Below are 24,164 nucleotides of genomic sequence, written 5' to 3' on the forward strand. Positions count from 1 at the left end.
AATACACATTCTTTTCAAGTGCACATGGGACATTCTCCATAATAGATTATGTACTAGGTCATAAATCAGCTCTCAATAAATACAAAAATATTGAGATCATACCATGCATATTTTCATACCACAATGTTATGAAACTTGAAGTCAATTACAATAAAAAAGTTTGGAAAGACCACAAATACATGGAGGCTAAAGAACATCCTACTACAGAATAAATGGGGCAACCCAGAAATTAAAGAAGAAATTTAAAAAAATACATGAAAACAAATGAAAATGAAAACATGATGGACCCAAACTTTTTTGGATGTGGCAAAAGTGGTCCCAAGAGGGAAATATATAGCAATACAGACCTAACTCAAGAAGCAAGAAAAATTTCAAATATGAAACCTAATCTTATACCTAGAGGAGTTAGAAAAAGGACAACAAATGAAGGCTAAAACCAAAAGAAAAAGAGAAATAACAAATATCAGAGCAGAAATAAATTATACAGAATCAATAACAAAACAAAACAAAACAACAAAATAGTAGAACAGAACAATGAAACCAGGAGGTGATTCTTTGAGAAAATTAAAAAAAAAAAAATGATAAATCCCTAGCCAGAAATATCAGACAGAAAAGAGAAAGGACCTAAATAAATAAAATCCCTAATGAGAGAAGAGATATCATAACAAACACCACAGAAATACAAGTAATTATAAAAGAATATTATGAAAAATTGTATAATAACAAACTGCACAACCTCAGGGCTTAATGGCTTTATAGGGGAATTCTACCAAACATTTAAAGAAGAGTTAATACCTATTCTCAAACCATTCCAGAAAGTAGCAATGGAAGGAAAACTTCCAACCTGATTCTACAAGGCCAGCATTACCCTGATTCCAAAACCAGACTAAGACTCCACTAAAAAAGAGAATGATAGGCCAATATCTCTGATGAAAATGGATGCCAAAATTCTCAGCAAAATACTAACAAATCGAATTCAACAGTACCTTTAAAATAATTATTTACACAGAATCACATGGGATTAATTCCTGTGTTCAAGGGTGGTTCAATATTCACAAATCAATCGGTGTGATACAGCATATTAATACAAGAAATGATAAGAATAATATACAGCATCCATTGTTGATAAAAACCCTAAACAAAGTGAGTATGGAGGAAACAACCTCAACATCATAAAGACCGTGTATGAAAAAAACAAAACAAAACAAAACAAAAAAACAAAAAAAAAAACAGCATCTATCATCCTCAATGGGAAAAAAAATTGAGAGCTTTTCCTCTATAGTCAGGAACAAGACAGGATGTCCACTCTCACCACTGTTATTTACCATAGTACTGGAAGTCCTAGCCATAGCAATCAGACAAAAATTAAATATAAGGAATATAAGGCATCCAAATTGGCAAGGAACAAGTCAAACTTTCACTATTCACAGAGGGCATGAAAGTCTAGGTAGAAAAACTGAAAGACTCCACCAAAAAATTGCTAGAACTGATACACAGATCACAGGATACAAAATCAACATACACAAATCTGTTGCATTTCTATACACTATTAATTAAATAGCAGAAGGGATATCAAGGAATCAATCCCATTTACAATTGTTCAAAAACCATAAGATACCCTGGAATAAACCTAACTAAAGAGGTAAATCTGTACTCTGAAAACTATAGAACACTGAAGAAAAAAACTGAAGATGAAACAAAGAAATGGAAAAACATTCCATACTCATGGATTGGAAGGACAAATCAGGGTGCCTGTGTGACTCAGTTGGTTAAGCATCCGACTCTTGATTTCAGCTCAGGTCATGATCTCATGAGCCCCATGTTGGGCTTTGCACTGAAAGCACAGAGCCTGCTTGGGGTTTTCTCTCTCCCCCTCTCTCTGCCCCTCCCCTGCTTGCTCTCACTCTCAAAATAAGTAAACTTTAAAGAAAAAGGAAGGACAAATATTGTCCATAAATGTCCATATTACCCATTTGGGTAAAATGTCCATATTACCCAAAGTAATCTACACATAAATTACAACCAGCATTTTTCACATAGGTAGAACAAGGAATCCTAAGATTTGTATGCAACCATAAAAGACCCCCAAATAGCCAAATAAATCTTGAAAAAAATATGCAAAAAGCTAAGCGAGGCATCATAGTTCTGGTTTTCAAGTTATATTACAAAGCTGTAGTCATTAAGACATTATGGTACTGGCACAACAATAAACACATAGATCCATGTAACAGAATAGAAAACCCACAAATGGACCCACAAGTATATGGTCAACTAATCTTCAACAGAGCAGGAAAGAATATCCAATGGGGGAAAAAAAGTGTCTTCAACAAATAATGTTGGGAAAACTGGCCAGCAACATGCAAAAAAATGAAACTGGACACTTTCTACACTATGCTCAAAAATAAATACAAAATGGATTGGGGACTTAAATGTAAGACAGGAAGCCATCAAAACCTCGAGGAGAACACAAGCAGCAACCTCTTTGACATCGTCATAACAACTTTTTACTAGGTACGTCTTTGGAGGCAAGGGAAACAAAAGCAAAAATAAACTGTTGGGACTTTATCAAGATAAAAATCTTCTGCACAGTGAAGGAAACAGTCAGCAAAACCAAAAGGCAACCTACAGAAGGGGAGAAGATATTTTCAAATAACATATTGGATAAAGGGTTAGTATCCAAAATTTATAAAGAAGTTATCAAACTCAAAGCCCCAAACACAAATAATCCAGTGAAGAAATGGGCAGAAGACATAAACAGACACTTTTCTAAAGATATCCATATGGCTCACAATGCACGAAAAGATGCTCAACATCACTCATCATCAGGTAAATACAAATCAAAACTATTATGAGATGTCACCTCACACCTGTTAGAATGGCTAAAATTAACAACAGAGAAAACAACAGATGTTGGCGAGGATGAGGAGCAAGGGTGACCCTTTGGCACTATTGGTGGGAATGCAAACTGGGTGTAGCACTCTGGAGAACAGTAGGGAGGTTCTTAAAAAAGTTAAAAATAGAACTATCCTTTGATCCAGCAATTGCACTACTGGTATTTACCCAAAGAAAAAAATATATATATATTCAAAGTGACACACACACCCCAATATTTATAGCACCATCATCAACAATAGCCAAATTATAGAAAGAACCCAAAAGTCCATCAACTGATGAATGGATAAAGAATTGTGGTACACACACACACACACACACACACACACACACACACTGGAATATTACTCAGCCATCAAAAAGAATAAAATCTTGCTATTTGCAATGACATGGATGGAGCTAGAGAGTATTATGCTAAGTGAAATAAGTCAGTCAGAGGAAAGCAAATATTATATGATTTCATTAATATGTAGAATTTAAGAATCAAAACAGATGAACATAGAGGAAAAAATGACAGGCAAACCATAAACCAGGCCCTTTCCTATAGAGAGCAAACAGAGGGTTTTGGAGGGGAGGGGAGCAGCGGATGGGTTAAATGGTGATAGGTACTAAGGCGGACACTTGTGATGAGCACTAGGCGTTGTATGTGCGTAATATACTAAACGCACGCTGTATGTGCGTGTATACTAAATTGTATACCTGAAACTAATATTTCACTGTATGTTAACTAACTGGAAATTAAATAAAAATTTAAAAAATAAATAAATACAAGTCCTTGGGGCCCTTGGAGGCTGAAATATTTCAAGGCAACACTTAAAATTTCAGGCTTGGTATAGTGTGTATGTATCTTCAATGAGCCCTTCTTTCACTTTGTTCCCAGATGAAAGCATGGGATTTAAATTCAGAAGACAAAGTTTCATGAAACAGCTCCACAAATACTTGGTCCATGACCTCATCTTTCATTTCAACCGTGGCTATTCCTTGGTGTGGGTAAACTGGACTAAGACAAGAACAAGAAATCTGACAAACATAGAGAATTACTTACCCTGAAGACAAACTCGTGTGTGATTTGATGAGAGATCTTCTCCATTCAGTGATGCGCATGGCCTATGCTCCCTCCATTTGAAATGACCATTCTCAACATGTGTCCTACCACATTACAGAAAGAATAAGTGAGAAAAATGAAAAAAAAAAAAAGTCAGGTTTTGTAAACCATCTCTGCCAGAGAGTGACACACATCACTTGCACTTCCAGTCTCTTTGGAAAATAGAAACCCAATTCTAGCTTAACTAAAATGGAGGTTATGATGTAGGGGAAGACCTTACATATGTGCTGAGCAGTAACATTGCATTTATTGTTTTCTACTGTCAGTGCAACTCTAGAGATGATCACATCCCTATAGATGTTGAGTTTTTTATTTGCTTTTTATAACATCATATTTTCTATAAGTTAAAATAAGACACGACGTCGTATAAGGTTTGAGAATTTTCCCAAAGAACCAAAGTGCACACTTTAGCTAAGAGAACCACAGTGGAAGTGATGGATCTGGAAAAGTTTTACCTCACTGGAGCATTTAACACAATGTTATCAATGATAATAAAAAAAAACAAAAAAACAAATGCTTTTTAGGAGAAAACATGATTGATTATTATGATGATGGTTGATTATTTTCCTTGATGTAGAGATCACATGTTAGCTCATTTTATGGAGTATGATTAATTTTAATGTGGATATTATAGAGAAATTTAAAACAGTGTTTCTTCACACAAATTTCTTCGTTGTCTGTAAACTCCAAGGAAAATATTTTATCACAATGTTAGATGAGCAAGACCACAGTCACATTTTGGGACTGTTATCAGGAAGCAAAAGGTGGCTACATTTCTTGCTTCTTTCTGAGAAAGCTTTGTTCGTCAAACTGATTTTAGAGTTACTTGTTTATCAATTTTCTTTAATTTACCACTGAGTCAAACACTGTGGTTTTAAAATATAGGTGTTTGAAGCTGTTCCATTTTCATTATGGTTTGGGCAAAGATAGAGCCCCAGGGGACACATAAAAAAATCACCCAAATCTTATACTTAAATACAACTCATCCTCATACAACATTGACAAACATTGTGCTAAAATAACCTAAAATAAATAAAGGTCTCCTGTCACTTGCTCAATTGCACATGCTGTTTGTAAGTGGATCAGTGCAATTAAGTATCCCAAATCATCAGGGTTTCGGTGTACCATTGAATGAATAAAACATAACTCTTAGTGAAGTGATTCTTTTGATGAAACTGGAAAAATTTCCAAATATAAATTGTGTTCCTGGGTCAATTGCTGCATGTTCATTTTTCCACTCAATTGTGATACTCACTGTTTTCCAGATTAAATGCTTTATTCATCCGAATTAGGTACAACAAGGCAAATTATGTTTTTTTCTAAACTTCTTGCGATAACCTATACATCATTTGTACAAAATGGTTTACATTTTTTCTTGCCTTGAAATGGATAATTTAAACATGTGTGCCATGAAACTTGGCTAAGTAATAGTGAACACCTTAATCACAAAACTGATGAATTTCTAGTTGTCTTCTTTCATTTAAAGGTCACAGTCAATTATTTGGCCACAATTTTAAAACATCTCCTAGAAGCAATAACAATAGTTTCAACACTATTCAGTTTGGCTATTTTCATAATATAAACTTAATTAGATCACTCAACATGTGCTGACTTACTGTGTTGGTTTTACTGTATTTTCTCAAAGCCCACCTTGTGCCACTAGTCAGAATTAAATAGAGACTTGTTGAATATATGGTTTTCTCAATTTACTTAATAAACATTTTAGGCATATATAATTGTTAAGATACTTTGCTAGGAACCAAAAATTTCAGCTTTGTATGGCATGTGTTCAGTAGCCTCAAAAATTTACCATGTAAATTACCATTTAGTATAAGATATACTTTGTAACCAAATAATTGCAATAGAGTAAGATAAGTGCTATGCTATAATGGCATTCAGGACAATTTTTTCATGACAGTGCAAGGAGTGGGTATGGAATCTGTGTCACTTGAGATGACACTTGAATTTCATTTTATTTTTTTAAGTTTTTATTTATTTATTTTAGAAAGAGAGAGAGAGAGAGGGTTGAGGGGGAGAGAGAAAGAGAGAGAACATAAGCCAGGGAGAGTCAGAACCAGAGGGAGAGAGAATCCCAAGCAGGTTCCGCACTGCCAGAGTGGAGACTGACAAGGGGCTTGAATCCAAGAACTGTGAGATTATGACTTGGTCCAAAATCGAGAGCCAGATGCTCAAGCAACTAAGCCACCCAGGCACCCAAATTTCATGTTCAAGGACAGAGAGTAGGAGTTGACCATGCTGACAAAGTGAAGAGGTGTTTTGCTCAGGAAGATACATATGAGAAATCATAAAAAGGAAGCATAGCACAAGTGTAGGCATGGATGTTTATTGAGAATCTGTGTTTTGTCATTGTTAGTTCATTTAGTTGTCTCATAAGCACCATGGCTTTTTGCCCACTTTTTAGGGAAAAAAAAAAGTAACTGAACTGGGGACATAATGAGTAACCTTTCCAAGTTGCATGTGTTGCCATTGCATGGGTTGCTTGAGGACCCACAGCCCTCACTTGTCTGACTGTAGAACTCCTGGTCTTTCCATCCATGCTTCCTTCCAGGGATGGCTCATTTTTGTCCTAATCCCCAAAACATTTACATAGTTGTTGTCTCATTTAATGCTCTTAGCACCCTTTACAAGGCAATCGATCATGTTTCCTCTTCCTCTGGGGCCGCTTGTTCTTCTGTTTCTGAGGAAAGGCTTCCAAATACCCAGCAGGCTGATGAACTTTATATTCAGGGCCCTCTGTAACATGATCTGAAGTTTCTTCTGTTGATGACACACGTTTCCAAACTCAGGCCACATCACTCCTGCCATCTTAGGCCGCAACTTAAAACAGAAGTCTTCTGTTTAGCATCCTCTTGTAAGCTCTGCATTTGTCCTTGTCTAAGGTTTTCCTGCACTATTTCTCTGAGTTTCATTCTATTGCACTGTGCCATATGGAACCTTCAATTCATTGTGAATTTGTGAAATTCACTCTCTTAACAAATCCCATCCCTCTAACTCCACAGTACCATTCCTCTACCACTTGTACTTCCTATATAGAACTCCCCTCAAGAGTATTGTTTTTACTGCAGCTCTGAAAAGGCTAATTATTTTTCTTAGAAGCCCCTTAAGAATGGGTCAGGAGGTAATTGCAACATTTTATTTCATTTTAGCTCACCTTGCTACTGCAAATCTCTCTACCAAGAAGCATTCTACCTTTTTAACATTAAGATCATACCCTAGTTCATATTATCTCTATATTTTGTGGTTGCTCTGAATGCATAGAACAGTTTGATACATTGTGTTTGTATCTCTTTATTAACTATCATCCTCAATCACCTACCCCCATCATGCAAACTCTTTCATTTCTAACCTATTTAAACTCTAACTTCCAAAAATTGTCTATCTAAATCTTCCATTCACTGGATGATTTTCCACATTATCATAAAGGCATTTTTAGCACACAGATAAGAATTGACACCATCCGTAATGTAATTTAAAGAGAACCAGGATGGGGGGAAGTACATGTATTTTGTATTGTATGTACTATATAACCCAGGAATACACTCTCTGGTTCATATAAATTTGTGTGAAATTTTAGGTTGTTATTTTCTTAAGGAGCAGAAATTAAAAGAGGTAAGACAGAGATAATAAAGCATCATGTTAATTTTCTCAGATTTTTGTCTATGCAGTTGCTTTACAGTTTCTGATATGCCATTTTCCAATGCCTCTCCTTTTTTTTTTTTAAATATAGTTGACACACAACGCTGAACTAGTTTAAGGGCATAACATAGTGTTTCAAAAATTTTTACACTATGTTCTGGTCACCACAAGTGTAGTTACCATCTGTCACCATACAGCACTCTTAAAAATCACTGACTGTATCCCTTATCTGGTACGTTTTATTCCTATGACTTATTCTATCTATATCTGTAAGCCTGTGTCTCTTCTTCATCTATTTGGCCCATCCCTCGACCCCTGTCTGCTCTGGGAACTGTCAATTTGTTCTTTCTGTTTATAGGTCTGATTCTGCTTTATAATTGCTTGATTATTTATTTATTTAGATTATGCATATGAGTTGAATTATATGGCATTTCTCTTTCCCTGCCTGACTTATTTCACTTAACAGAATAGCCTCTAGGTCCATCCATGTTGCGGTAAATGTCAGGATTTCATTTTTTGTAGTTGCGTAGTATTCCATTGTATATATACACAAATCCTCTTTATCCATTCATCTGTTTATGGACACTTGAGTTGCTTCCTTATCTTGGCTATTGTAAATAACACTGTAACCAACTTTAGGGGTGCATGTATCTCTTTTAATTAATATTTTGTGTTCTTTGGCTAAATATCCAGTAGTTGAATTATTAGATCATGTAATATTACTATTTTTGATATGCTGAGGAACGTTCATACTGTTTTCCATAGCAGCTGTACCAATTTACATTCCCACCTACAGTGTATGAGGGTTCCTTTTTCTCCACATCCTTTCCAACACTTGTTATTTCCTGTCTTTTTGATTTTAGCCATTCTGATAGGTATAAGGTGATATCTCATTGTAGTTTTGATCTGTATTTCTCTGATGATGAGTGATGATGAGCATCTTTTCGTGTGTCTGTTTGCCATCTGTTTGTCTTCTTTGAAAAATGTCTATTCAGCTCCTCTGCCCAGCTTTTAATCAGATATCCTCTTCAGTGAATAGTGCTGGGAAAACTGTACATGTAAAAGAATAAAACTGGACCACTTTCTAACACTATATACAAAAATAAACTCAAAATGGATTAAGGACCTAAATGTGAGACCTTGAAACATAAAATTCCTAGAAGAGAACATAGGCAGTAATTTCTCTGATATTGGCTATAGCACTATTTTTCTAGCTATATTTCCCAAGGCAAGGGAAACAAAAGCAAAAATAAACTATTGGGACTACATCAAAATAAAAAGCTTCTGCACAGTGAAGGAAACCATCAACAAAACAAAAAAGGCAACCTACTGAATGGGAGAAGAAATTTGGTAATGATATATCTGATGAGAGGTTAAGTCCAAAATATGTAACGAATTATACAAATCAACACACACGCACGCATGCATGCACACACACACACACACACACACACACACACACACACACAGAATCTGATGCCTCTTTTGTCTCCTGTAATTTAACTCCTGTATTACTATGTTTATAATATATCTGGTAAGTTCTTTAGAGAAACAATAATTTCTTACTTTACAAGTATAAGACTTTATAAGTAACTTTTAATAAATGCACATAATACTTTAACTAAAATATATTAGAACTCAATTATTTTAAATTCACTAATCTCCAAACCAAAAAAATTCCCTTTCAAAGAAAGTAAACTCTTCCACTTCTCTTAAAAGACTTAATAGCCTTGTGTTACCTACAAGTCTTATATTCTGTCATTAATTTTATACATTATACTACAGGGCATTAATTGGTATAATATGAGGTATTATCATAAATAATTAAGACTAATAAAAATAAATGAGCAAAGTCTATTTTGTAATGGTGTTTCCTTCCTTAATTTTATTGCTTTCTATCCTATTAATTCTAAGAATTCAGTACTTTTCCATAAGCTTCCCAACATTAATGAAAATTATTCAGATTCCATTGAATACTTAATTGTCTGATTTCAGCTGCTATTTCTTGCCACCTAACCTCTTAATTTGTCTGCTGTTCAGTTTTCTGACTTCCTTAATGGGCTAGATATGGTAATTTCTAAAATTCCCCCACTACTTATGGGAGTTTGGGGACAGTATATAAATGGCCTAATATACACTAAAAATGTGCTTAAAGTGTTCCAGGTAAGAAGTTCTCAACAAACATTTTCTATAATGAATATCACTACATTTCATTGAAAATAGTGATTCACAAAAGGAAAATAGCTTGTTCAAGGATGAACCTAGAAGTTGAGAGAGATAACATTCAAATTCAGCTTTGATTCTTCCAGGTCCAGATACTTTTAACTAACTCACAAATATTCACAAATGATGGTGAATAAAAATAGATTCCACACTTAGATCAACCTGGATATATGCTTTTATCTGGTATTCATGATTTATCTATCCACAGATTATGCAAATGAGAATCAATCACTTGATTGATTTGGCCAATGTCAATTCATATGACTTAAGATCATATATTAATGACTCTTCCATAAATAGTCCAATTGACCCCATTGCACTACTATGTATGATTTATGTTAACATTTTGAGAATCCTTTTTTTTTATGTTTAGCCACTAGAAGTATCATGTGCAAGATTTTCCACATTTCCAATAATCAGTTTCATATGCTTGTTCAAAATAATGAAAATAATTGTGTAGGTAGAAATAGTGGTGTATTGAAACAATTCTTGTTTATTTTCTCATTTATTCACCAAAACAGAATTCCTTTTTTTTTAATTTTATTTTTTATGTTCATTTATTTTTGAGAGGGGGACAGAGTGCAAGTGGGGGAGGGGCAGAAAGAGAGGGATACATTGAATCCAAAGCAGGCTCCAGGCACAGAGCCTGACACAGGGCTTGAACCCACGAACCGTGAGATTATGACCTTAGCCGAAGTCGAACACTTAACCAACTGAGCCACCCAGGTGCCCCCAAAACAGAATTCCTTCTAGTGGACTCTACCAGCTACTCCATCTCAAAGACAAATAGACTTGTTATATGTATAATAGTTACCTAATCCAGACCCCCATTCTAGAAATCTCAATCCATTTTTATTTATTTAAAGTACATTTATATCAGGTTTGGATCATTCACCAAATGTACAGATTAATGTACATATAATTTTAAAATTAAATTAGTCTTGAACACATATTTCAGTCAGTGTTCAATTATTAAGTGTTGTAAAACATGGAGTGTTATATTTCTATGTACCTGGGAACCTTGTGAATAGAGAGGTGCAGAGTGGTTTCTGGCACAGCACTCCTATCAGTTTTTATTTGATTTCTTTTTGTCTGGTTCAGCTCCACTGTAACTTGTTAGGAACAACAATTTGTAGACACCATCAGGTTATCTTTGCTTCTAATATATGCCTAATTTTTAATAGAATGTTGGTTCCTCAGTCTCTTGTGGACATCCAAATATTATTTCCGTTTTCTCCTATCATAAACATCTATGTTTATTCCATAAAAAAAGAGCATTACTTCTGAAACTGGTTTGATATTTAAAGTGCACTATAGTCAGATAATTAGCAGGTGGCTTCCCTGATGCAATTGCATACCTGCCTGCCTGCCTGCCTGCCTGGAATCTAAATGATATAGTTACTTGGCTTAGGTTGGCAATGTTGAATGATAATTTAGCTTGTGGCTTGTTGTAAAAATAATGTGTGGACATTAATTTGCAAGTGATCTAATTTTGTTGTTTTTGTTTCTAGTACTTTAGATGCATTGGTTTCTGTAGAATCACTTTTAACCCAGTAAACATGAATAATTTATGATCTTTTATACCCCAACCTGATATTTCAGTTATTAGCAAACATTTAGTGAGCACTTAATTTTGTGTCTGATTTCAACTTGAGTTGTCTAGGTGCCTTTTTTATGATAAGGCCTTAAAATAGGTAATGTGAGTCTTTTCAATTTGTAGATTAAACATCTGGAAATTAAGAAGGTTAAGTAGCTCAACCAATATCACAGAGCTAGAAATATTTGGAACTCTGATTGCTATAGGCAGTCTAACTTCAAAACCTCTCTCTTAACCATTTTCTTATATGACTGCAAGCGTATAGTGCTGGGTCCTAGCTATATGATGATATAATGGGATTAGCATTAAGGCTTTGTATTCTATATATGAAAGTTTAGTTTCATTTTATAAAGTAGTCAACATTGTAAATTATCATATGGCATGAACTACATGGGTCATGTAATAACAAAGATTCCATGAAAGAAAAACATTTATAAAAGTAAAGTTTCTTTAGAGAAGCTGGTGTTGAAAAAATGCTATTTTTTCAGTGGAATCATGTCTTCTTCTTTTTAATATACAATTATTCATAGAAACATCCATGGTAACTTTATGAAGAAATGTTAGGTATTTTAGAAATGCTAAATGTCATTGTAATTATTTGACTCCCATTCGGCTTAAGGTTGTTGAAAGAGAAGGAAAACAAAGCTTACTTAGAGTTTATAAATGAAAACAAAAGTACAATATAAAGTATCAAATAAATAAAATCTTGCATTTTGTGTTTATTTAAATGACTAACTTGAGCAAGGAATATCTGTCAGAAAGCTTCCATCATGAAAGCTATTTTGAATCCTGTTTAATGACCATGTACACTGTACCCTTGACATTGAGCAAAAGCCAGGAAGACTATTGCTCCTTTTCTTTTTTCTTCTCTCAACATTCCATCATATTAGTTAGTTATTATTGGAATTGTAGAAATTCAATACACAGTACAGACTTCCACCTTCTATGTTTTTAACCAAGTCTCAAATAAGTTATGGGAGATAGGCAAATGGTGATAAGCTGTCAATCATCATTTTGATAATCTCATTGGGGAATAAAGCTTTAATGTGTTTCCAAAAGGATTGCCTACCGTTACTGGGGTGCCTGGCTGGCTCAGTCAATAGAGCAAGAGACTCCTGATCTCAGAGTCATGAGCTCAAGCCTCCACATTGGGTCTGAAGCCTACTTAAAACAAAACAAAACAAAAACAAAACAACAGCAACGACAACAACAAGACTGTCTACCATTACCAATTCTCAGGCCTCAGTTCAAACAAACCTAGGGAGAGCTCACTCAAACAAAACCTTATATCAGCAGAGCTGAAGCATATAACCAGGATCACTTCCTCATGGCAACCCAAAGTACAGAGAAGAAAAAACTAGTGACTTTCCCGGAGGTTGACCTTTCTTAATAGTTTAACTCCACCTAATTGGATGTCACCTAAAGATCACATATTTCTACATGGGAAAAAAATGGAGGAAGGAAAACATTGCCTCACTAAAAAGTACAAGGCTTACACCCAACAAAGTAAGAAGAAGTTGGTACAATATTATCTCACACGCGGTTGAGTGTGCTATGGTAATAGAGACGGGATCGAATTCTGAATTCTGTTGAATTAGCTCTCAGGATAAGAACAAATCAGTAGATGTCAGACTGAACTTTTTAAAATATAAAAAGTTTAGTTAAAACTAAATTATTCCTCATCTCATGAATTATTCAGGAAAGAGAAAGGATAAATACTTAACACAAGAACAAATGAGTGACTACAGAACTGTCTAAATTCTGATAATCTTACTAAATCTGAAATATTTGTTTGAACTTTATCCATATTTTAACACAACAACTCTTATGTTAAAACAGGGCAGTCAGCTGCAATAATGTAATTTATTATTATTATAATGGTATAAAATAAATATGTTCTTTGTAATTAAATTGAATCCTTTATTTCAAAGGATCTTCAAAGTATCTGGTTATATGTACTAAAAAGATGTGTGTAGCAATTAGGTGAATTGGCCAAAATAGGTAATCCATTTCCATGGAAAATAGGTAATTTTCCATCTGTGAATTTAGCTTAGTATTATGCTATAACTGGAAGCTTTATTTATTATAAAAGTAAAAAGCCAAAGTAATATAAAAAAGATAGTCTGGAAAAATATATTTTAAAAGGGTTAAAAAATTCTTTAAAACTAGAGAATACTTTGTAGACCACTGAAAATTAGAGTAACATGGAGAAATGCTACCCAGTATACTTATATTAAGAGTTTCAGTCGTCTAATTCAAGTTGGAAGACATTTTTAAGCATTGCTAGATGTCAGACACTGGAAATTAAAAGAAGGAAGTACTCTGTGAGAAAGTTAAATATCTAGGAGGACAGATAATAGCTGGAGAGGGAACAATAGAAATCAGTGAAGTCTCCAGGTTTCTGGTCTGAAGACTGAATAGATGGTGGTCACACTATATACAATAAACATGAGAACATACATGTTCATAAGGGAGAAATATAATGAGTTCAAGTTTGGAATATCAATCCCACTCTAGATATCCAGTTGGGAGGTTTGAAATTCAGGATAGAGATGACATCATTAATATTGGTTCTGGAGTCATCAACATGACAGTTAAAGTAAGTAGGAGAGAATGCAAACACCTAGGAATGTGAAGAGAAAGACAGAACCTGTAAACAGAACCTGTAACTTTTAGGAGAAAGCATTGGGAAAAAAAAAACACTAAGAAAAAATGACAAAAGCAAGGAGAATGGTGACGTGAAAGTTCAAAGAAATAGTTTCAGAGAGGGAAGGTCAAGGTCTTCATGTTGAAAGAGAGGTCAACTAAGAAAAAATGGGAGAAGATGTCTATTACATTTATCAATTAATTAATTATTGGTATTGACACTTCAGATTTGGAATTATGGAAAGTCTATCGCACTGTGGTTACTCTCCAACACAGGATGTTAATCACCACTGCAGTTTTCTATGGAAGTAAGCCCAGTTTATTTCTGTGTCCAAAATAGACAACAGAATGTTTTATATTGGAAATAAAACAGAAAACACTTTCCAACCATTTGGTAAAACTGATGGATTAGCATTTAGAATAATGTGAAGTTTTTCTGATAATGGCACTTGAATGTAATCTTTGGAATAATGATTCAATTTATTCCATTTGTCCTTATTCTTCTTACCTATCAAAAAGTTATGATATCTGGTATCCCTGTTTTCCAAGTGTATTGAAAAGATTTTTAAAATCATAAAGCAACTGGAGACTGACTTGCAAAGGACAACTAAAATAATTGGCAATCTTGGTGAACAAAACCAGGCGTGATCATTTAAGGAGGCAGTAAAAGAATCCATCAATTTCTTTGAAAGGTAGAGACTGACAACTGACATGAGCAAAATGTCTGAAAACATAAAAATACACACTATACAAAGTAATTATTTATACAAGAGATAATAAGTGTGAAATATATTACCTTAAGAGGTATTTTAGCATATTTTCTGCTAAATTTTAGCATATTTTCTGCTAAATTTTAGCATATTTTCCACCTTATGGTGTCCACTTGTTCTTTGGAGTTTTGTGCTATGTCTGACACCTAGCTGATCATTAATTATTATTTGCTGAATGAAATGAATGATATACTAACAGTTCAAAGAGAATATAGCAAAATCTAACTGTTCTATGACAATAAGATTAACTTTATTATGTTCTTTACTACTCTTTATAGCAGTTCTCACAAGATGCCTAAGACTTCCAGGTTATTCTTCATTTCCTGTATTCTTATCCCCATAAAATCCATTTGTTCATTTGTTCATTCATCATTCATTCATTCATTCATTCCTCTGTCAAGTTAGTTAATTAGGTAAATTGTTCCAACTCATGCTTCTCTTAGATTTAAGAAACAATTCTACCATGATATTTTTAATCTAGGTGATTTTTCAGCAAAATATTCTATCCACACCTGAAGATTTTTTTTACCTTATTATTCTAAGTGAAACATGATTCTACCTTGAGAACGTGATTTCCCCTGCAGCCCTTTCCAGAAATGGACATTTGTTTTCCTAAGATCTTATTCTGCTGGCTGCCATTACCAGTTCTAAAATCTAAAACATTCTCTCCTTTTCCCCCTAAAATGTAACAGGCTTGATATCATATCATCAGATATGTACCACTCCTTACCTATTAGTATAAAGACTAATATATTGTCACCTTGGTCATTCCTCCTCATCTCTAGCTCACTTTCTCTTTCTCTAAAGCTATGTGCTACTTCCTAGCCCCTCATTCCTAGCCAAGAGCTATACGTACATAATTATTTAATACCAGTTAATTCCTTAGTTACACTAGCCACATATCAATGATTCAATAGCCACACTTACTAGTGGTTATTGTGGCGATATGAACATTCTAATCATCACATAAATTCTTACTCGACGCACTTCTCTAAACCTTCTAATGCCCAGTAAGTATATCATCACCATACCCTCAAATTCAAAGGCCCTACTCAACAGCCTGATTTGTTTCTATCTTATTTCTTCCAGCAACATGATTTCTATGTAATATATCAAATATTTCATTATAACATATAGCATATCCTCATTTCCTCGATGACCCATAATTTATCATTATAATCACACCCTTGCAAGCATCATCAAATTACTCTTCTCTAGTATGGCCCGTCTCAGTTGGCAAAATTCAAAGACAAATGCAGACTCCTGGCAGGACTTTTGCAGGTGAACATGATGGGCTAGCAAACAATTTATGCAGAATGGCTTCCCATTATAATCATGGCTATTAACCTCAAGTGGATCCTTCAAGCTGGTTGGGAAGTCTATTATATTTTCCAAATCCTTTCATTCTGCCACTTCCTGAGATGACTATTTTATAACTTTTCTCTCCCTTGTCTCCCCTCTTCTCATGTTAATCTGAATGACTGTTCATGTTTCCAGATGATGTCACCCCTCTATTTATGCACTGTTTCCTCTCACCTAATCAAAGACATAGCTCCAGTGCTTCTCATCTTTCTGTCTCCAGAATAATGAATATTCCTATCAGTATACAAAACTGCCATTCCAAAGCAAACAAATACAAAGCCAGCAACACAAAAAGCCCTTCCTGACTTCATTTCTCTGGTCTCTTTGAAAACTTTGGACTCTAGAATCATTAACAGTGTCTGTCTTCCACTTCTGCCCCTTTCATTCTTCAATGCATGCAATCAGTTCTGGCTACTAGTCTACCATTTCTAGTAACTGCTTTTCTCACACCAGCTCACTACATTACTAAATATAATGGTCAATTTGTAATTCTAATGTTTCTTAGCCTATTAACAACTTTCGATACAGTTCATCAAGTGGAAGATTTGCATTATTTGAATTCTGGATCAAGACATTTGTTTCTCTTCCTATTCCACTCACTTCTCTTTCTCACTTTTCATTGATGGTTTCTTCTTATGTCTTACTCATCAAAACTTTGTATTGTTCCATAGGCAGTCTTTGAAACACCTCTCTTCTTTATTTTCATTAATCTTTTAATTGTTAACATATAGACAAATGGCTTTAAATATTATATATATTGGGGCACCTGGGTGGCCCAGGAGGCTAAGCATCTGGCTTCGGATCAGGTCATGATCTCACAGCCAGTGAGTTTGAGTCCCGCATCAGGCTCTGTGCTGACAGCTCAGAGCCTGGAGACTGCTTTGGATTCTGTGTGTGTGTCTCTCTCTCTCTGCTCCTCCCCTGTTCATGCTCTGTCACTCTCAAGAATAAATAAAAACATTTAAAAAAATAAAAGTAAATATCATGTATATTATGACAAGTCCTAGATATTTCAGACTACTGGACATCTCCTATGCATGAGTAATAGGCAAGTTACAGTTAGCATGCTGAACAGAACTCCTAATCTTCCTCACTAATCCTGTTTCTCATAATAGTCTTCCACATTTTGGTGAAAATTAAGTAATTGGGCAGCGTTTTCCTAAACCTTCTTATTTCCAGTAACTACCTTACCTCTATACCTTCAGTTTCAAATGTTCAATCCTCCAGTAACTGTTGTTTCTTTTTTCTTCTAGTGATATGACTTGTGTGACACAGAACTCATTGACCAAACCAAATATTGAACTGTAGCCAACATCATATCTTAATTTCCTTGTGGACAGCAACTTTCAGTTGCTCTAGCCACGTAGTTTAGTATCACCTTGATTCCTGCTTCATTTTATTTTATTTTTTTGTCACTGCCTACAGCCAATTAGTTAATCATGTTGGATCTATTTTCAAAATATCCAGAATCAGAACCATTCTTGTTACCTCCCCTGCTACTATTATGAGTAAAGTTAGAAAATATCTCAACTGCATTGTCGCAATAGCTTCTTAGTCTTCACTCTTATATTCTCGCTTCCCATCCTAGCCCTCACTCTATAAACAACATAGTAGTCTGAATGACCCTGCTGAACATACGTATGTCACTCTGCTCCTCATCCTCAAGTGGGCTCCTTTGTATACACTTGTAAGGACCTATAGGACCTCAAGTTCTTACTGTTGACTTTTTATCTCCATCTTCTACTATTCTTTCTCATCATGCACTTTTCTCCAGCAATGCTGACCCACTTGCTGCTACATGAGCATAACAAAAGTATCTCTGTTTTAGAGGTTTTGGACCTGCTGTATCTCTGCCTGGAATACCATTTTTACAGATATCTACATCAATTCTTGCCTCATCTCCCTCCACTTTGCTCAAATGTCATCTTACCAGGAAGCATTTCCTAACCACCCCCATTTAAAATATCAACTCTTGGGGCACCTGCGTGGCTCAGTCGGCTGAGCATCTAACTCTTGATTTTGGTTCAGATCATGATCCAAGGGTTGTGGAATCGAGCGCCCCATTGGGCTCTGCACTGAGTGTGGAGCCTGCCTATGAGCTTTTTCTCTCTCTCTCCCTGTGCCCCTCTCCCCCACTCACACACTCTTACTCTATCTCTCAAAATAAGTAATAATAATAATAGTAATAGTGAAACAAAAAAATCAATAAAATATCAACTCTTCCCTTTCTTCCACATGCCCACATTTCATACTTTTTCTCCATTTTACTTTTTATCATCTGATACATTAGATTTTTTGTTGTTGTTCATTTTTGTATCTACCCCAACTTCAGAATATAAGCTCCATTGGAGGAAAGGGTTTATTTTTTCTTTCTTTTTTCCCTTCATCTAGAATCATACGTGGTGTATACCAGGTTCTCAATAAATATTTCTTAAAAAAACAAATTTATAAATAACATAAGCTTAAGTATTTGATAAGAGAAACAGGGAGCTATGTAACATTTCAAATTGAATATTAAGCAACACAGGAGAAACCCATTGTCCCTCAGCTTTATCCCTTGATTCCTTTCCCTCCAAATAGAATTAGTTTTGGTATGCTTCATAATCCTAACCTGTGTTCATAGAAAAAGCAAAATTTCTCCCAAAAACATGATTGATGAGGAGTAAATTTCCAAATAATAATTTAAAAAATGTATTATTCTCTTCACCTTCATGCCTTTATCAGGTTAGCTTTAGCTTTCATTTAAAAAGATGTTTATTATTAACAAACACAATGAGGTGCAGATGTTTGCTAAAAAGTTTTTCTTTCCTTACCTTTTGAACTTCTGTCTCCATGTAAATCCATAAATCAACGTAGCAGTTACCTAATTAAGGATTTAATAGACACTGTTGTTAAAGATGCTTTGATAGATAAGGATGGTATTTAATACGTGTTATATAATATCTAGTTCATTTAATACATTGATATTTTAATGAATTCAAATAAAAGGCATATATAATATGTTTTATATTAACACATATATATTATATGCTTAACTTCTAAGTAAAATTTTGGCTACTTTAGAATATATAAGGTAAAATATTTATTTTTATTATATCTTTCTCCATTTTCATCTGTACAAATGCCATTCTTGCAAAAAACAAAACAACAACAACAAAAAACTCTTTGTTTGCAAATGGTTTCTTTTTTTATTGCTATGTTTCGGGTTAAAATACATTATATGATTTAAATTATTTCAGAATGTCCCTATGACTTTCAGGGATTCATTTCTTCTTAAAGTTTTTAACTTTTAAGCTTTTCCCCTCAAAGCTCACTATTGCTGAGAAATATGAATTAAATTGAAAAAACTTTGTATCCAGGCCTATACATATATACCCATTGCATATGTAATTACATACATAATTATAAGTGCCACGTATCAACATTGGATATGAGGTTTTTGAAATAATTTGATACGTGCATGCTCTTACCACAAAGGAATATGTATATCTTATTGTTATACTATTTATTTGAGATTCACTTTATCCTTTTTATCAGTATTTACTTAGATTCTTCATGGTTTACAGTTATTTTTTCAATTAATTCTTATATGAATTTACAACTAGTTTTTATTCCTAAACTTTCCAAAAGTTGTAGAAAAATATTTGAATATGAGAAACTTCTATTTATTGTAATCTCTATGTCTTCAAAGTAATGAAGAAAAAAAGAAATAAACCAATATGCTAATCAGGATATGAAAAGACTATTTGATAAAATTAATAAAGACATCTTTGTGTAGCAATAATTCTGTGACCTATTCTTTGCAATAGAGTCATAATATTGTCTCTCTAATTTCTAATATTCTTGCTTTCTAAATCACTAATTGTATTTAATTCTTTCTCTTTCTAGGCTTGCTAAAAAGTTTTTTTTTTTTACTAATAACTAGAAAAATAAATGGACTAAAATCCTGATATCATAATAGTTATAATTATAGTCAATTATTTTGGTGAGATAAATAATATTAAAATAGCTGCAATAAAGTGAAATAATCCAGTCATAATTTGCTCATGTGATATATTTGTGGAAATAAACAGTGACTATTTCCCCCAGTGGGATACATGTCATTGTATATGGATTTATATATGAATATATTTATATGCATGTGTGCATGTATATGTGTATAATAATTTTCTTCACTTTCATTAGTTTATTCTTTCAGGTTTACTATGGCAAGTCCCTCCTTCTGTTTACTTTGGATAATTGACATTGATATTGATTAATCCATCAAAAATAGAGCATAAGTAAAATATCATTTGTATAGTGTATTCTGAAACTGACCCATCAGCAAAAGCAACATACAAGTTCATTTTAGAGGCAAATGCTATTTCCATTTAAGTCCACTTAGACGTACTGAACAGACTGGTGGTACAATCCTACAGTCTGTGAAAATCTGTATTTTAAAAACCCTTCTAGTTGGGTGATGCTGAGGTATGCCAAAGTTTGAGAAGTGATATTTTATGGAACACACAAAAAACATAATTCCATTTGACTTGCTTTGTCATTGCTTTCTGGAATATGTTCAATCCTGATTTCTTCATGAAACATATTGGTTCACAAATATCATCATTCCAAAAGATCCATTCTTTCTAATTTACGTCCTCTCTCAGAGGTTTCATCTATTCTTTTGGATCCAATATTCTTTTATTTTTTTAAATATAATTTATTGTCAAATTGGTTTCCATACAACACCCAGTGCTCATCCCAACAGATGTCCTCCTCAATGCCCGTCACCCACTTTCCCCTCCCCCACCTCTCCATCCACCATCAGTTTGTTCTCAGTATTAAAGAGTCTCTTTTGATTTGCCTCCCTCCCTCTCTGTAACTTTTTTTCCCCCTTACCCTCCCCCCATGGTCTTCTGTTAGGTTTCTCAGGATTGGATCCAATATTCAGTCAATGTCTTGTTTCCTGAGATACTTCTCCCCACCTCTTCTTTCCTCCTTCTCTCATCTCTCTAAATGGCACCAACATTTTCCAATTCATAAAGCCAAAACTCAGGTAGTGAATCTTGACTCTTCAATCTTCTCCCATTTCTCTATTGCCTACATCTGATAAGGAAACCATTCAAAATGATTTCCTATCTTTTAACCTTAATATTTGCTCAGACCTAGAATATACAGAAGGTCTGACAAAATGTCTAATCCCCACTGCCATTAAAATGCAAAATCTGTTAATTAGAGGTAAATGTACATGGAGTGAAAGGCAAAATTTTAATTGTAAAACATCACTAACCTTAACACTCTCTTCTCAAGTATAGCACATTTTGATCATCCCTAGAAATTTCTCTTTTGCTCCTACCCAGTCAGTCAGCTATACTCCTAGAGGCTACAGCTGTTCTTTTTTTTTCCCTGTCAATTCATTTTAATGATTCTATTATATTTTACCTTAGTTTTCTTCTTATAGTGAATTATTCTTAGTATTCATTTTTACCATTCTCTAATCATTCTTTTTTTTCTTTAGCTATGCAATTTTTTTATTTCGTTATTCATATTATATATACTATTCTAAGTGAAATAAGTCAGTCAGAAAAAGACAAATATCATGATTTCACTCATATGTGGAATTTAAAAAGCAAAACAAATGAACATATGTGGAAAAAAGAAAAGCAAGCCAAGAAACAGTCTCTTAACTATAGAGAACAAACTGATGAAGCTACTGCTGTTCTGATATTTTATGTTTCACATTAAGTTATTGTTATCCGTTTGTATAACTAGAGTCACACACATACTCTTGTTTTTGATTCATACCTGCTTTTGCATATATCAGTAATTGGTTTTATTTATCTATTTATTTATTTATTTAGAGACAGGAGAGAGAGAGAGAGAGCGCGCGAGAGAGAGAGAGTGGGTGCTCACCCATGAGTGCATGTGAGTGTGGGAGGGTCCGAGGGAGAAGGAGACAGAAAATCTTAATCAGGTTCCATGCCTGGCATGGAGTCCAATGTGGGGCTTATTCTCAGAACCATGAGATGATGTGAGCCGAAATCAAGAGTCAGAAACTTAATGGACCAAGCCACCCAGGCACCCTAGTAATTTGTTCTTTTTATCTCTAAGAAATATTCCAGTGTATCACACCTTCTGCCTATTGCCACAACCACAAACAATCCCTGACCTTCCTTTTGGTTTAGTTTTTCCTTCTGCATGTATCTGTGGTGTCCTGTGATAACTTTATCTGGGTATTTTAGTGTCCCCTTAATACATGGTGAAAGAGAGTATGACAAAACGGTTAAGCACATTCATGTGGAAAAAGAAAACCTGAAAATAAACTCTGAATTTAAATACGACTATGATCTTAAACAAGTCGTATAAGCTGTTTCTCAGACATCTTAACTTTAAAGTAGATATAATAAGTACTTTAAGTCATTAATATCAAAGGTTACACAATTTAAAAACATAAAGCAATTAAATAGCATGGCACACATATGGACTCAAAATGTTAGCTCTAATGTTATAGTTACCGTCTACTTGCTTGTCTGTAACACTATTCTCTAAGCAACCTGTGGGGAGGGACCATTGTTGTTATATAAGTAGACTACAGTAGGCATCAGTATATATTTGTTCAAAGAATGGATGGATTATATTACTATAGAGTATCCTAGGGTAGAAATTATGGCAATTCACCATGTATTGCTCCTGTTCCACTTTTAAAAACAGAATTTAACCTATTGTGGCAGATACCGCAATTGCCTCTCAGTTACCATCATCCCATTCTGTGTTGTGGTTATAGAGCCCCCCAAGGATTCTGACAGAGCACACATTACCCATATAACACTACATTTCCTAATTTACTTTTCACCAGTTGAGGCTTTATGACTAGGTTATTAGCAAAGGAATCGGATAGAATTGGAAATTAAAACTTCTGTACGTCTTCTACGCAAGGAGGTGTTTGACGTCCACTTAGTCTTCCCAGTCTCAAGGGCTGGAATGCTGATAAGGCCCTTAAGAACCCCTTTAACCATATAGATGAGGTCATTATCTTGGGGGGGGGCAGAGCAACAGAAAAAAGGAAACAGGTTCTCTGGATGACCTGACCACTTAGAGCAGATTTTCCTGGGCACTTTGTGCTATTTACATACTTCTGAACTGTTAAGTGAGAGAGAAAGGAAAATGTCTATCTTGGCTGACCCATTGTAATTTTTGTTTCATTTTGAAAGCAGCTTAGGGCGTACCATAAATAATGCATTAGTTCAAGAAAAAATGAATGTCAATGGCCCAAAAAAATAAAAAAAAGAACTCTGAATATATACAGTATAGTTTCAGTTACTGAGACAGACTTTTAGAATGATACTGCAGACTGGTCCCCCAGAACACTCCTGCCTTTTCTGCAATCAGAAAACTACCTGTATATTGAAAGCTGTTAATACAACTGCCAGTTTCAGATCCATGAGCAGGTGCTATAATCAGGAAACATTCATGATCAGGAAGCTCTTACTATCGAGAATTTGGCAATGAAAAATCAGGCATCTTCATGTTGGACTTGCTAGTGGAAACTGATTAATTAGCAGAGCGTGGCCTCTATGACACTGCAAGGAATTTAGGAAGATTATTGAGCACCGATACCCTCAGTTCCCTGCAGAGGATGAGTCTTGACTTTACAACAGCTTTTTAGACTCCTTGGGAAGGTCACTAAACTCTGTGAAACTTAAGGATAAGTTTTGCTTAAAGTAATAATATTACAAATGGAGTGGGTGATTATTGCATATGACTAAGTTAAACGAATGACAGAAATAATAAACAGGAGGTAGAAATTGTGAATACTGTTAGTGCTATGCATGAAATGTATATATTACTTAAAGGTGAATTTAGATTGGTTACAAGTATATACTGGAGAATCTTAACATCTGAATTAACTACCGAAGAACCACCTTTATCAACA

General features: G+C 34.4%; 1 long non-coding RNA gene across 1 annotated transcript in view; it reads left to right on the forward strand.

Moving 5' to 3' along the window:
• LOC122237732 overlaps positions 1 to 3,985 on the forward strand; it is a 47,050-nt gene extending 43,065 nt beyond the window's left edge. The window contains exon 3 of the long non-coding RNA XR_006216352.1: positions 3,773 to 3,985. This is a non-coding gene — a long non-coding RNA (uncharacterized LOC122237732). The remainder of the gene's footprint in view (positions 1 to 3,772) is intronic.
• Positions 3,986 to 24,164: the final 20,179 nt, after the last annotated feature.

Source organism: Panthera tigris, chromosome B1, assembly GCF_018350195.1.
Source record: "Panthera tigris isolate Pti1 chromosome B1, P.tigris_Pti1_mat1.1, whole genome shotgun sequence".
In the NCBI taxonomy this organism is placed as follows: Eukaryota; Metazoa; Chordata; class Mammalia; order Carnivora; family Felidae; genus Panthera; species Panthera tigris.